The following is a 14,882-nucleotide window of genomic DNA, read 5'->3' as shown; positions in this document are numbered from 1 at the left end:
GGACTTGTTCTTTTAGTCCATCTATACTGACCTCCATCAGGTTTCAAATTGAATATCATTTTTTTCTGCATCTAGTTCTGAAAAAATGTTTGGGCTTCTAGCAGTGTGTGGGACTTGGTCTATTAGTCCATCTATACTGATCTCCATCAGGTTGCAAATTAAAAATAATTTTTATCTGCATCTAGCTCTGAAAAAATATTTGGCCTTCTAGCAGTGTGTGGGACTTGTTCTATTAGTCCATCTATACTGACCTCCATCAGGTTGCAAATTGTATATCATTTTTTTCTGCATCTACTTCTGAAAAAATGTTTGGGCTTCTAGCAGTGTGTGGGACTTGGTCTATTAGTCCATCTATACTGATCTCCATCAGGTTGCAAATTAAAAATAATTTTTATCTGCATCTAGCTCTGAAAAAATATTTGGGCTTCTAGCTGTGTGTGGGACTTGTTCTATTAGTCCATCTATACTGACCTCCATCAGGTTGCAAACTGAATATCATTTTTTTCTGCATCTACCTCAGAAAAAAAATTTGGGCTTCTAGCAGTGTGTGGGACTTGTTCTATTAGTCCATCTATACTGACCTCCATCAGGTTGCAAATTGAATATAATTTTTTTCTGCATCTACTTCTGAAAAAATATTTGGGCTTCTAGCAGTGTGTGGGGCTTGGTCTAATAGTCCATCTACACTGACCTCCATCAGGTTGCAAATTAAAAATAATTTTTATCTGCATCTAGCTCTGAATAAATATTTGGGCTTCTAGCAGTGTGTGGGACTTGGTCTATTAGTCCATCTATACTGATCTCCATCAGGTTGCAAATTAAAAATAATTTTTATCTGCATCTAGCCCTGAAAAAGTATTTGGGCTTCTACCAGTGTGTGGGACTTGGTCTATTAGTCCATCTATACTGACCTCCATCAGGTTGCAAATTGAATATCATTTTTTTCTGCATCTAGCTCTGAAAAAATATTTGGGCTTCTAGCAGTGATTGTGACTTGTTCTATTAGTCCATCTATACTGACCTCCATCAGGCTGCAAATTGAATATAATTTTTTTCTGCATCTTGCTCTGAAAAAATATTTGGGCTTCTAGCAGTGTGTTGGACTTGTTCTATTAGTTCATCTATACTGACCTCCATCAGGTTGCAAATTAAAAATAATTTTTATCTGCATCTAGCTCTGAAAAAATATTTGGGCTTCTAGCAGTGTGTGGGACTCATTGTATTAGGCCATCTATACCAAGCTCCACCAGCTTTGAAATTAATAATAATTTTTAGCTGCATCTAGCCCTGAAAATAATTTTTCCCAGTAGTGGTAGCAATAGAAATATGGGGCGCGCGCCTGGCTAACAAAAATATACACTTCATAACACAAAACACCAGCCTAGCGCACTGCATTAATAAGATGGCATCATCGTCTCTCCCAGTGCTAGGCCTACTACGCAGGCTAGCATTCCTGTGCCTAAAACACAATGTATGGGTCCGCGCTAGCCACTATGCTGAGGGGTATAAAGCTGCTGCTAACGCTTTATAACAATTCAATTGGCAGATTTTCACAGAGCTCTTCCACAACGCCCACCCATCGGGCAACAGTTGCCCACCCTCCCTATGGGATCTAGTGGCGAATAGTTGATGCCATTAATCAGAGCGTCAGTTGCCCCGTCAACGTGCCAAGCATACGGTAAGGCATGGGAAGAGTGGACACGACTAGTAGCAGGCAGACGGGTTGATCAATGTGAACAAGCCAGATCACAAGTCACCATAGAATTTCTCCACCAGCTAATGATGAGGGGCATATCAGGAGCGTCAGCGCAGCGGTGTCTGACCGGAGTAGCATTTCACTTCCAACTACTGAATTGGGGAGATGTGACAAAGATTAATCATCAGACAATCCATAAAAGGGTGGAAAAGGGGTCAGCCAAGTCAGGAATGTAGACGTCCCGTCCCGTGTCACTAAAACTGATTTCTCACATCATATCCCTAACACCATTAACATGACACTCACAATTTGAAGCAACACTAATGTCTACTGCATTTGTGATCGCCTTCTTCGGGGCGCTATGTATAAGCGAATTAGTCCCTCAATCCAAAATTACCACCAGTGGAGGCTTATTACACCAGGACGTAGTCATAGCCAATAATGCATTACGTCTACGCATACACCAATCGAAAACGGTTCCAGCGGGCAGGGGTACTTGGGTACTTCTACAACCCACAAACGGTACACTGAGTCGGGTAAAAATAGTAAAAAATATCTAACCATCAGATCACAAAGTAATTTCTTCCTATCACACATTGATGGAACGCCATTATCAAGATACCTGTTCCAAGCTATATTTAATAAATGCATAACATCGGCAGGGAACCACCCCAAACATTACGGGACACACTCATTCCGCATAGGTGCGGCCACGGAAGCAGCAAGAGCAGGACTGTCAGAAACGGAAGTTCAGAGGATAGGGAGATGGCAATCCACGTGTTTGGCGAGATACATAAGACCGGACTTGTTATCCTAACGTGGTTTGTTTCTTTTACAGGTGACGCTAAGCCAACAGTGTGAGTGATAGGCTACTCGTATATATATTGGGCACAAAAAAGGGCGAAAGTCCGCCCAGGCGGGAGGAAATTAGAGTTTCATAACACATATTTCAACTGGAGAGGTATTAGAGGCCTGCTATGGCCACAGGTACTAATGGAGGTAATCAAGGTAGGGAGAGAGGCAAGAGGTCCGGTCATCTTAGTTATATAGGCCGGGGGAAACAACCTAGGTCATCACAAGAGCGCGTAACTAATGGCAATAATGAAACTAGACACTGAGCGCTTCAGAGAATTTTTCACAAAATTAGCTATAGTATGGTCAGAGATTGTGCCGATAGCGATATGGCAAGGTGCGCGAGACATCACGGCCATCGAATGGACAAGGCGGGTAATAAATATTCGGATGGCAAAATTTAGAAGAGACAGAGGCGGTGTAGTGATACGACACCGACAACTGGAAGGAGATAAAGCAGGCCTCATACGGCCCGACGGTGTTCACTTAATAGATATTGGACTGGACATATTCCTGTCAGGACTCCAGGACGGAGTGGAACAAGAGTTAAGAGTGATGGGTGGGGGTCAGAGTCCTGCATACGAGTACGCTGGATCCTCCGTGGCCTGGAAATAGAAAGTACATGTTGAAGAGTTACACTTGTTGGCCAACTTGCCGGAGTGGGGACCCAGGGCATGCTGCAACAAGCTGAATTATTTTAGAAATAAAATGCCTTTCTAATGGAATGAGTATAAAGAGTTAATAAAGCTGTGACCGATCCTCACCCATCCATTTGTAAGAATTACATTATTGTATTGTCCATGAAAGGGGGGCGGTAGGGGGGCTGAGCGTCTGGGTTTGGTTGGGGGTCCCCACAGTCTGCCTAGGCTAGATTCATTTAAAAATTCTTATTAGATACACAGGCGGTGCAGCTTGCTTCGCAGCTGGGCTACTACGCGCAAAGTATTGCCTAGGCTAGATGCAGTTAAAAATTCTACGCTGACTAGCAGACACTGAAGATTTGGAGCAGACCTCTGAGTAAACAGCTCTTCAGACTCAACCATCTGTGTTACCCCAAGCCATAGTGTATGTAGTTTCTTACAGTTAAAAGGGGGGGGGTGCGACCCAACCCACCTGGAATTGACGATGCCAACGTCACGTAAGACACAGCAAGGGGACTCCCAAAATTGTGGCACAGACACCACTTAACCCTAGAACGCATACCTGTGGCCTTGCAGGCCCGCCCAGTTAATTGTTTTCTATTTTCTGCAAGATTACTTTAGTTAGAATTTTGAAACTCTAGGTATTCTTCGTGTATATAGTTGTTTGTCATTTGAGTTTGAGTTATTCCATGTTATTTGCACACGGGCTTAAAGGGCCCCAGGTATGTGAAAGTGTAGATTTTTATGGTCATGCGTTCTAGGGTTAAGTGGCATCAATTGCCCCACTGTTGCTTAAAACGGTTGGTGAGGTGATTTTACCAAATCCCCAAGCTTTTAGTCTCCCAAGGATGACACAAGGGTAGAAATGTCCTTGCGAATCCATGATTTGTTCATCTTTATGAACGTGAGTCTGTCTACATTCTCAGTGGACAGCCGCGTGCGCTTATCTGTCAGCACACCACCAGCAGCGCTGAACACACGTTCAGAGAGAACGCTGGCTGCATGGCATGACAAGATCTCCAAGGCGTGAGTGGCGAGCTCCAGCGATTATTCCAGATTGGAATACCAAAATGAGCAAGGGTCCAGTGACACAGTCATGGCTTCGATGTTCACTTGGAGATTCTCCTGTACCATCCTCTCTAGGCATTGACTATGTGTCAGACTTCTTGTCTCCTGTGGCCTTGCAAAGGATGGTCTAAAAAAGTGGTGAAACGATTCCACAAAATTGCTGTTACCAGCAGATACTGTGTTACTGTTACTGTTTGAGTGATGAAGACTCGACAGTCCCACCGTTGGCAAGTTAGAACTGTGAGATTAACTACGTGCACCACTGGTGTTTTGTGGAAAAGCACATGTAAGATTCTGCAACAGCGTCTGCAGATACTCCTGCATTCGTCAATACCTTTTTATGGCAGGAATTATTTCGGCAAATATACTTTTGTACCGGGGATCTAAGAGTGTGGCAACCCAGTAGTCGGGATTACTTTGAATTCTGACAATCCGGGGGTCATGTTGCAGGTAGTGCAGCAAGAAGGCACTCATGTGTCTTGCACATCCAGAAGTACCAAGTCCTTGTTGTGTTGGTAGCGAGGTAAGAATCATGCTTCCTTCCTCTGCCCTCTCCCTCCAACCTCGCACAACAGAAATGTGATCAAGGTCTCCCTCATCTGATGAGTCTTCCATGCCCATCGCCAGCTCGTCCTCCACTTCTTCCTCGGCTCCTGCACCTTCCTCAACAGTTTGGCTGCTACCATGCGCCCTGGTTAATCCCTCTCCCCCACCCTCCCATGCCTGCCGCCTTGGTGCTGCCAACCGTCTGGACCTTGGAGATGTTATCCCTTCCGCATACGACTCCTCCTCTACTTCCTCCACCTCCTCTTGTCCCACCACCTGACTCTGAATTCTGTTTAATATGTGCTCCAGCATGTAAATCACCGGAATAGTCATGCTGATAATGGCATCGTCGTCAGCACTAAACATCTTCGTCGCCATTTCAAAACTGTGCAGAAGGGTGTGTGGCGCCCCTGAGGGTTCAGTCGCCACAGAGTTACTGCATCTCACCCAGAGGTGTGGTATCTCACCCTCAGGTAAGGAAGGCGTATGGCTCGGGACCCTGACTCCTGCATCCAACACATACCCGCAGTGGGGGTAGGGCGAGATTGCTCCTAAGGGAGAGCACAGTCCCAGGTCCCTAGCTGGTTTGAGGGTCCTATGTAGTGGGTGCTTAGGGGAGCAGCTTAGGGGAGCACATGACAAGGAGAGTATAAATAGGAAGCCATCTTAGAAAGAGCAAGCCAGACAGAGGAGGAAAAGTGACAGGAGCAGAGACTAGGCATGAGCTCTGCTCCGGAGGCGGGCCTAGCCTGGGAGGCCCAGGACTGAAGGAGAGAAGAGAGGAGTGGGAGCTGGAAGGCTCCAGGAACCGAAGGGACCCTACGGCTACGGGCCGTGCAGAAGGCCACCCGTACTCCCGCTGCTACCAGGAGGTAGAGGGGTCAGGCCAGATAAGGGGAACCGGTCCCTCAAATAGCGGAGAAACAGCAAGGCTCAACTAGAAACCGGAGGCTGCTGCATTTCATGTACTGCAGGCCAAAGTCCACATCAGTCTCACTAAGAAGGTAGCCACATAGGACCCAGGGGACGGAACACACGTCACCCGCCAAGGCCCGAGGATACCGGATAGAAGTGTCACTGGGTGTGAGGTGCAGGGAGAAGGCCAGAGAAGGGACACACAGAAGGGGGTCCTGCTAAGTACTCCGGAGCTATCTGGGGGTGGACTGAGCCCCTCACTGAGTATGCACAGCACGACGGGGGAGATTGCTCTGGTACCTGTAATCTGGACTACAACAACTGTGAGTAATATCTTGAGACGGCATCACACGGACTCTGTGCTCATTACTGACTCCCTGCACTACAACCACCATCATCCACCCACACTGCCCTGAAGCTACACTCTTCCTGTGGTGAGTAATAATACCGTTGCTGCAAAACCACCAGCTTCAGAGGACTGTTCCGCAGCGACGGCCCCTTTGGCCGCACTCCACAGGTGGCGTAGTCAGACATTATAAAATCCATATATACAAATTACCCTTGGATTGACCGCCCTGGGTCACAGACTGGGTCACCGCCACAGTGACTACAACCCCCAGCGTCTACCGGCCCGGCTCAGGGTACCCCATGGCCCAGGGGGCGCGTCAACTTCATAGGTCCCTGATCTGAGACCACTCCTGCAGCGTGATTTGCCCCACCTCTGGATCTCGTTGGCCCAGGCTATACGTCAGAACGTATTGCACCAGGGCTTGTCGGTGCTGCCACAGTCGCTGCAACATGTGCAGAGTTGAATTCCACCGTGTCGGCACATCGCATTTCAGCCGGTGAACTGGCAGGCCCAACGACTTCTGTAGAGATGTAAGTCGTTGAACTGCGGGATGCGTACGGCGGAAGTGAGCACACAGCGACCGTGCCCTCTGCAGAAGGCCATCTAGTCCGGGATAGTGGGCTAAAAATTGCTGGACAACCAGGTTCAACACGTGAGCCATACAAGGCACGTGTGTGACATTGCCCCGGCGAAGTGCCGCACCCAGGTTTGCAGCATTGTCGCACATGGCCTTCCCTGGTTGCAGGTCCTGTGGAGACAACCTTTCATGAAACTGGGTCTCCAGAGCTGACCACAACTCCTCAGCTGTGTGACTCACATTTCCCAGACATTTCAAAGTAAACACTGATGCAGTTGAGCCCTGCTGCCAGCATAGTAAGGAGGTGTGCAGGATTCCTTCTGCGCAGTTAGAAAGCAGGTGGCATTACCAGACAGGCTTTGGGTGCAGGTGGAGGACCGAGAGGAGGTTGAGGAGGCATAAGCAGTGGAGGAACTTCGAGATAAAGAGGATTGACGCACAACTCGTGGGGACGGTAAGACTTGGACAGCAGCCCCTTGTCCTGCTGTCACCATAGTTACCCAGTGCCCAGTCAGCTTAAGGTAACGCCCCTGTCCATGCCTTCTCGTCCAAGTGTCTGTGGTGAAGTGCACCCTGTCACACACAGAGTTTCTCAAAGAAGCGGTGATGTTGTGTGCGACATGCTAGTGGAGCGCAGGCACAACTTTCTTTGAGAAGTAGTGCCGACTGGGCATCTGGTACTGGGGCACTGTGACGGACATAAGGTCTTGAAAATCCTCTCTGTCCTCCAGGTGGAAAGGCAGCATTTCTGTAGCCAACAGCTTGCAGATGGTGAAATTCAACTTCTTAACTTTCTCATGGCTAGGAGGAAATGGTCTTTTACTTTTCCACATCTGAGGGACCGAGGGCTGGCTGTTGTGCTTAGACGGTGTTGAGTAGGGTGTCCCCGGCAAACTGCCGGTCTGTGAGGAAGATGCAGGCGGACATGTTAGGTTGCCTTGATCCAAAGGTGGTGCTCTCGATGTCGGAGAGCACTCAACACTAGCAGGTGTTTCCACTTCCCAATGAACTGACGACCTGCCAATCACACTGGCTGTTGCGGGTAAAGAGGTGGCAGGTCTGCGTCCAAAAACATGTGTGACTGCTGTCCCCCTAGTCACAGAGGATGAAGAGGCTGCGGAAGCACAAGATGGGGCAGACGGTGGTTGGCCCAGCCGGCTAGGCCGCATTGTAGCACAGTGAGCTTCCCACTGCAACTTATGCTTCATATCCATGTGACGGTACATGCATGAAGTACTCAAACTATGGATTTTTTGGCCTCTACTTAGCTTTTGCTGACAAATATTACAGATAACACGAGTTGGGTCATCCTTATCGATCTGAATAAATGCCCAGGCTATGCAAGGCTTAGAGCCCATGTGACCTGAAGAGCCACTACGACTTGTGGTCAGAGGCAGAGTTGTGGTTGAGGATGCAGTTGTTGACGTGCTTCCAGTACTCCGTCTCTGTTCAGGAAGGCGCAACCTAACCTCGTCGTCAATAGCATCTGTGATGCCCCGCTGCGCTTGGTATCACAGATCCTAGAAGAGTGCATTGATGGAATCCTCCACAAGAGGCCCCCATAAACATTCACACATCTCCACCTTCCACCTCAGACCAGCAGAGGGAGCCCGTTAGGGATATAAATAGGGAAGGTGGAGATAGGCAGTTCAGTTCCTCTGAAGAGTTCCTGCAGTAGAGAAGCCTAAGAGAGGTCAGTCTGCAGTGGAGCTCAGTCTAGTCTAGAGAACGCAGTTAATAGTTCAGCAGTGGAGCATGAGGCTCCTGCTTGCTAAATTCAGAGAGCCCAGATAGAGCTTAAGGTGTGCCGGTGCCGTAAGATCAGTGAAGCGCGGCAAGCTGCCGTTAGTGTGTATAGCCTAGTGAGGGCCCGAGTAGGCCGAAGGCGAGTGGCGAGTTAGTACATAAGGGGCAGAGGAGCTTAACCAGCTCACCCCGAAGCATTTACCGGACACAGGATCCGAGCTTACCGGTATCTCTATGACCCAGTAAGGCATAATCAGAATCGCTGGAGAACTACAAGTCCCAGGATCGCTAAGGTGCTGATATGTAACAGAGCCAGGAGACGCTTAGGCCCCGCATACTGGGAGCGTGAACTCCAAGAGAAGGCCCTACCACAAGGTCAGCCAGCGCAGGACAGAGACAAAGTTAGGCCTAGCTCCAGGCAGGTCAGAAACTTACTACGCAGAGGCAAGAAACAGGAGGCCCTACACCCGCTCATTGGGGAGGATCCTGATATGCACCCTTCACCCTACAGTGCTCCGGGATGTGCCTGAATTTCCACCAGTAAAAGGTACTGAAGTGACTACCGTGTCCGTTCCTGTTCTTGCTCTGACCCAGCTGGGTCTCGCCTGTCCTGCATTCCCCCTGCATACGCTGCCCTGAGACCTAGGTCCACCTGTGGGGAGCTATACCATCGAGCTGCCTTATCACCGGCCTCAGTGGACTGCTTTAGCGCTGGTGCTTGTCACCAGATACCACAGGGGGCGTCATGAACTCTTATAAAATTAACAATTATCCACCCTTTAAAAGAGAGACCCCAGGGTACGGGCCAGGGAGCCGACCACCGCGACATCCCCAAGGCCAGGCAAATGCCCGGGTACCGAGTCATCCCCATCCCCAGGGCTAGTCACATCCTCCTCCACCTCCTCTGCTGACCTCATCGACTGGCTGACTGTGGGTTGACAGTAAGTGGGATCTCCAACCTCGTCATCATCACCCTGTGTGTTATCACACCCATCGTCCTCAGAGCCAACCTCTTCCTGCCCTGACCGAAAAGTCAAGTTGTTGCTCCAATCAGGTATTTGAGTCTCATCATCGTCTTCATCATTGTCTCCACCAACAGGAGTTACAGTTTGGGAACAAGGGTCTACATTATGCTCAGAACCTTCTTCATCTGGTCCTGGATCCGACTTATAAAGATTCTGGGCATCAGATCAGATCATTTCCTCATCTGGATTAACAGAAGCTCTGGAGCAGACCTCCGTTTTCCAGGCTATAGTATGAGTAAACAGCTGTGCAGACTCAACCATCTGTGCTACCCCATACTCAGACGGGCAGCTGGAGACTTGGGAGCTGTGAGGAAGCAAGTGCGATTGGGGTGACACCTCTGAGGACTGGAGTATTTGTGATGTTGAAATTGAGGTGATGGAGAGCCCACTTGAAGGAGCACTTGATATCCGTTAAAGCACCTGCTGTTTTTGTGCCTCATTTAGAATTTGTAGCGATGGGCGTGTCCGTAAGAATGGGATCGTATCACATTGTCCACGAAAAGAAGTCGACATCTTAGTTTGGCTGGAAGATGGTCTTTCTTCTGCAGATGTTACCCCCCCCCACCGTGGGGGGCCTCAACCCACCGGCAGACAGGCACCAGTATTGGGATAGGGGGGCTGGCCGTCAGGGTCCACCGCGGCTCTGGCACAAACTCGGCGACACAGAGGTGGCACAGGCAGGAACGGACTGGCCGTGTCGGCTTCTCACTTTTTGGATTTTAGAAGGGCATGACATGCCTATATCTGTGTCTCCCCCTCCTTTTACTCCTCCACCTCTTTTCTTTTTGCATGACTATATGTACTTGTCACTTTTCCATGTGTTAGTTGTGTCTTCTGAGCAGTTTGTCAGCTTTTGGACACCTTTGAAGGTGTTTTCTATGTGTTTCTATGTGTTTTTGTTTGCCTGCCATTGGTTTTAATGGTGTTCGAAGGTGTTCGACGAACAGTTCGACGAACAGTTCGGCGAACACACGGGTGTTCGACGAACCGAACCGAACTCGAACACTACGGGGGTGGCTCAACACTAGTCTCCACCTCAGTGGACAACCCCGCTGTGGAATCTATTGTTAGCGAATTTTCCTCCATTTGGGAGAGTACCAGATCCGCACTTCTTCAGTCATCCGAGCGGATGAAAAAACAGGCTGACAAAAGACGTCTGGATCCACCGCAATTCCGTCCTGGAGATAAAGTCTGGCTCTCGCCCAAATATGTCCGGCTCAAGATTCCTTCCTACAAGTTAGGGCCTCGGTTCATCAGCCCACTGGAAGTTATCAAGCAAATCAACCCGGTGGCCTATAAATTGAAACTCCCGGCCAACTTGCGGATCCCTAACTCCTTCCATGTATCTCTACTCTAACCCGTGGTTCTTAACTCTTTTTCCAAGTCTACAGGTACGCCTCCTGCTCTGGTTTCCGCTGAAGACGAGTTTGAGGTAGAGAACATTCTAGCCACCAAAAGGGTAAGAGGAAAGACCTTTTTTCTAGTGGATTGGAAAGGGTTTGGTCCTGAGGAGAGAACATGGGAGCCCCGGGAGAACATCCATGCCCCTCTCATCCTTGATAAATTTCTCTCTCACCTAAAAAAGGGGGGGCCTAAAGGGGGGGGGGTACTGTAGCGTCGGCGTCCTAGCCTCCTGCTTTTCAGGGACGCCGTTCCCCTCACCTCGACGCTCCATGCCCGACGTCTTCCTCCCGCTCTGCTGGCAGCGCGCGCTGCTTCCCGGCCACTGTGCTTAGGGCGCGCGCGTGCGCGCTCCCTCTCTCTTAAAGGGGCCGCACGCGCCGTCCTAAGGAGTCCCCGGCCAATGGCTGGAGGACCTCACCATATATAAGGCACCTCCTCCAAAATGGAGGTGCCTGAGCAATGCTGTTGCAAAGCCTTTCAACTCTGCTTCAGCCCTCAGGTCCCATTGCCTGATACCTGCCTGATACCTGCCTGATATCTGCCTTATTTCTGTCTACCTGCTTGCAATCCTGTGGTCCGACAGTCTGCCTACCAGCACCTGCCAGTCTGTCTATGGATCAGTCCGCCCGCGGACCAGGAAGTACCTGCCAGATACCTGCCTGATACCTGCCTGCCTGTCCAGAGACTCTCTCCCGCTCACCTGGGAGCGCTCTCCTGCTACCTGCTTGCTAGCCTACCTGGAGGCTTAGCCGTCACTTGCTGCGACCACCTGCCTGTCCAGAGACTCTTACTCTCTCACCTGGGAGCGCTCACCTGCTACCTGCCTGCTAGCCTTCCTGGAGGCTTAGCCGTCACTTGCTGTGACCACCTGCCTGTCCAGAGACTCTTACTCGCTCACCTGGGAGCGCTCACCTGCTACCTGCCTGCTAGCCTACCTGGAGGCTTAGCCGTCACTTGCTGTGACCACCTGCCTGTCCAGAGACTCTTACTCGCTCACCTGGGAGCGCTCACCTGCTACCTGCCTGCTAGCCTACCTGGAGGCTCTGCCATCACTTGCCGTGACCCCCTGCCTGCCTAGAGACTCTTACCCTGTTGTCACTTGCCGTGACCACCCGCCTGTCAAGAGACTGTTCCCGTCACTTGCCGTGACCACCCGGCTGTCAAGAGACTGTCCCCGTCACTTGCTGTGACCGCCCTGCCCTTCTACCCTGAGACTGTCCTTGTCACTTGCCGTGTCTACCTACCCGCCTTCCCTGGGAGCCACCCGCTTCCTTACAAGGACTGCCCTTTGTATAGTAGCTCAGAGGTTCCACCTCCCAGACCCGTTACACTGATGAAGGGCTTGCAAGTACTTTGGCAGTAAATACAAACTCTATTAAAAATAAAAATGAGTGGAGTGGTATTTGTTATGATCTGCAACAAGTACTAAGGAAAGAAAGGGGAAAGCTATCCCTACAGTAAGACTAAGCTGAATCCCTACGATGTAGCGGGCTGCCTGTTCCTAGCGAACAGACCAGCCTTAGTCCTCGGCTAGTCTGAACGAAGACCTATTGCATAAAGGAAGGGGTCCCTAAAAGAACTAAGGACTGAAACAAAAATGGGACACCTCCTGAACAGAGAAGGTTGTTGCAGAACATAAAAAGATAAAATGATAAAAAGGTACTAGAGGTCCCAGAAGGACCAAGCAAACTGACAGAGATAGGCACAGAAGCACCTGGCTAGCAAAACAGTCAAACAACACTGAAGTCCAGCACAGCCTAAAGGGCGGAGCAGGAATATATAGGCAGATGGTCACGTGACCGCAACGCACAAGATGGAAAAAACAAACAGGAAGGTTCTAACAGTAACCCCTCTTTTATGAGGATCCACCGGATCCTCCAGGCCCAGGCCTATCCGGAAACCTCTTGTGGAAAGCTCTAACAAGCCTAGGAGCAGAGACATCATCCGCCCTTACCCAGGAGTTATCTTCAGGACAGAAACCCTTCCAGGAGACGAGATACTGTAATCTCCCTCTATGCCATCTAGAATTCAAGATACGAGAAATTTCATATTCGCTGTCTTCCACCACAGGAGGAACTGTGACAGTGGCATCCCTATCTGATACATCAGCCTTTTTCAACAAGGAAACATGAAACACAGGATTAATTTTCCAGGAAGTAGGGACACCCAACCTAACCGCAGACGGGTTAACAACCTGAAGCACTTTAAATGGATCCACAAACTCAGGACCCAGTTTTTTTGAGGGAATCCTCAACCGCAAGTTCCTTAAGGACAACAAATCCATGTCACCCATAGTGAACAAAACCTCCTTACATTTCCTGTCAAAATACTTCTTGGACTTCTTGTTAGCCTCTTGAAGGCTGCAATGTACATTAGTCCAAACTCTCTCCAAATCACCGGAAAAATTTTCCTCCTCCGGCACCGCCGACCCCAATTTGGAGAACGAACCAAAAGACGGATGTCTCCCAGTACAACAAAAAAAAGGAGAACACCCAGCGGAGGAGGATGTATGATTGTTAAGAGCAAATTCTGCGAGAGGCAGAAACTCAGACCACACCTCTTGATTGTCCGCCACAAAACAACGCAAAAACTGTCCCACATCCTGGTTCTTTCTTTCAGTCTGTCCATTAGACTCAGGATGATAGCCAGACGAAAATGACAAATGAACTCCCAACCTGTCACAAAAAGCACGCCAAAAGCGAGCCACAAACTGAGGTCCTCTATCAGAAACAATATCTGTGGGAACGCCATGAAGCTTGACAATCTCCTTAACAAACGCCTTAGCGAGTGTCTTGGCGCAGGGCAACTTAATGAATGGAACCAAATGACACATCTTACTAAAACGGTCCACGACCACCCAGATGACAGTAAAACCCTCAGACACAGGCAGATCAGTAATAAAATCCATTGTGAGATGCATCCAAGGCGCACTAGGAGCCTCCAGAGGGTAAAGCAACCCCGCAGCAGGAGTATGTGAAGCCTATGACCTAGCCCACACAGTACATTGACGCACCCACTTGATGACTTCTTTCTGCTATCCAGGCCACCAAAAACTGCGACTGATAAGTCTCTTAGTCTCAGAAACTCCAGGATTACCTGCCAACCGAGACTCATGACACTCCACAAACAAATCTCTCCAGAAGGTTCTAGACACGAACAACCTCCCATGGAGCGTGTTAGATGGAGCATCATCTTGAGCTTTCAGAATCCCATTCTTCAAAACGGAGTCTAATGCCGCCACCACAACTCCTTTCTTTAAAATGCACTCCTCCTCCTCGGCACTGACTGTAGGAGAGAAGCTGCGAGATAAAGCATCGGCTTTAACATTCTTAGTACCAGGGTTATAGCTAACAGAAAGATGAAACCGAGAAAAAAAAAGTGCCCACCTAGCTTGACGGGCATTCAAGTGCTTGGCAGCATCCAGATAGATCAAATTCTTATGATCTGTGAAAACCTGAATAGGAAATCTAGCGCCTTCCAAAAAATGACGCCAATGTTCAAACGCGAGTTTAAAAGCCATCAACTCCCGATTTCCAACATCATAATTCAGTTCGGTTTCCGAAATTTTTTTCAAAAACAAGGCACAAGGAAGTACTCCATCCCAGTTCTCCTGCGAAAAACTGCTTCCACCCCCACCGATGAAGCATCGACTTCGACCAAAAAAGGCTTGGTCTCATCAGGCTGCATAAGGATAAGGGCAGAACTGAATTTCTCTTTGAGATATTTAAACACTTCAATGGCCTCAGTAGTCCACTGGACCGTATTCGCACCTTTCCTGGTGAGATCGGTTAGAGGCTTAACAATTACAGAAAAATTCTTAATGAATTTCCTGCAATAATTAGCAAAACCCAAAAATCTCTGTAAAGATTTCAAACCAATAGGCCTAGGCCATTCCTGCACAGCCTGAACCTTCACCGGGTCCATCTCAAAGCCTCGCTGGAGACAATGTAGCCCAAAAAAATTATTTTCTGCACAGCGAACTCACATTTCTCCAGCTAAGAAAAGAGTGAATTATCCCTCAATAACTGCAAAACTTCACGTACACTCTGCCAATGGGACTCCA

Source organism: Phyllobates terribilis, unplaced genomic scaffold (genome assembly GCF_046119375.1).
Source record: "Phyllobates terribilis strain yellow unplaced genomic scaffold, ASM4611937v1 Scaffold_10__3_contigs__length_209671492, whole genome shotgun sequence".
NCBI classification, from domain to species: Eukaryota; Metazoa; Chordata; class Amphibia; order Anura; family Dendrobatidae; genus Phyllobates; species Phyllobates terribilis.
The sequence above is the reverse complement of the archived record's forward strand: the minus strand, read 5'-3'. Positions refer to the sequence as shown.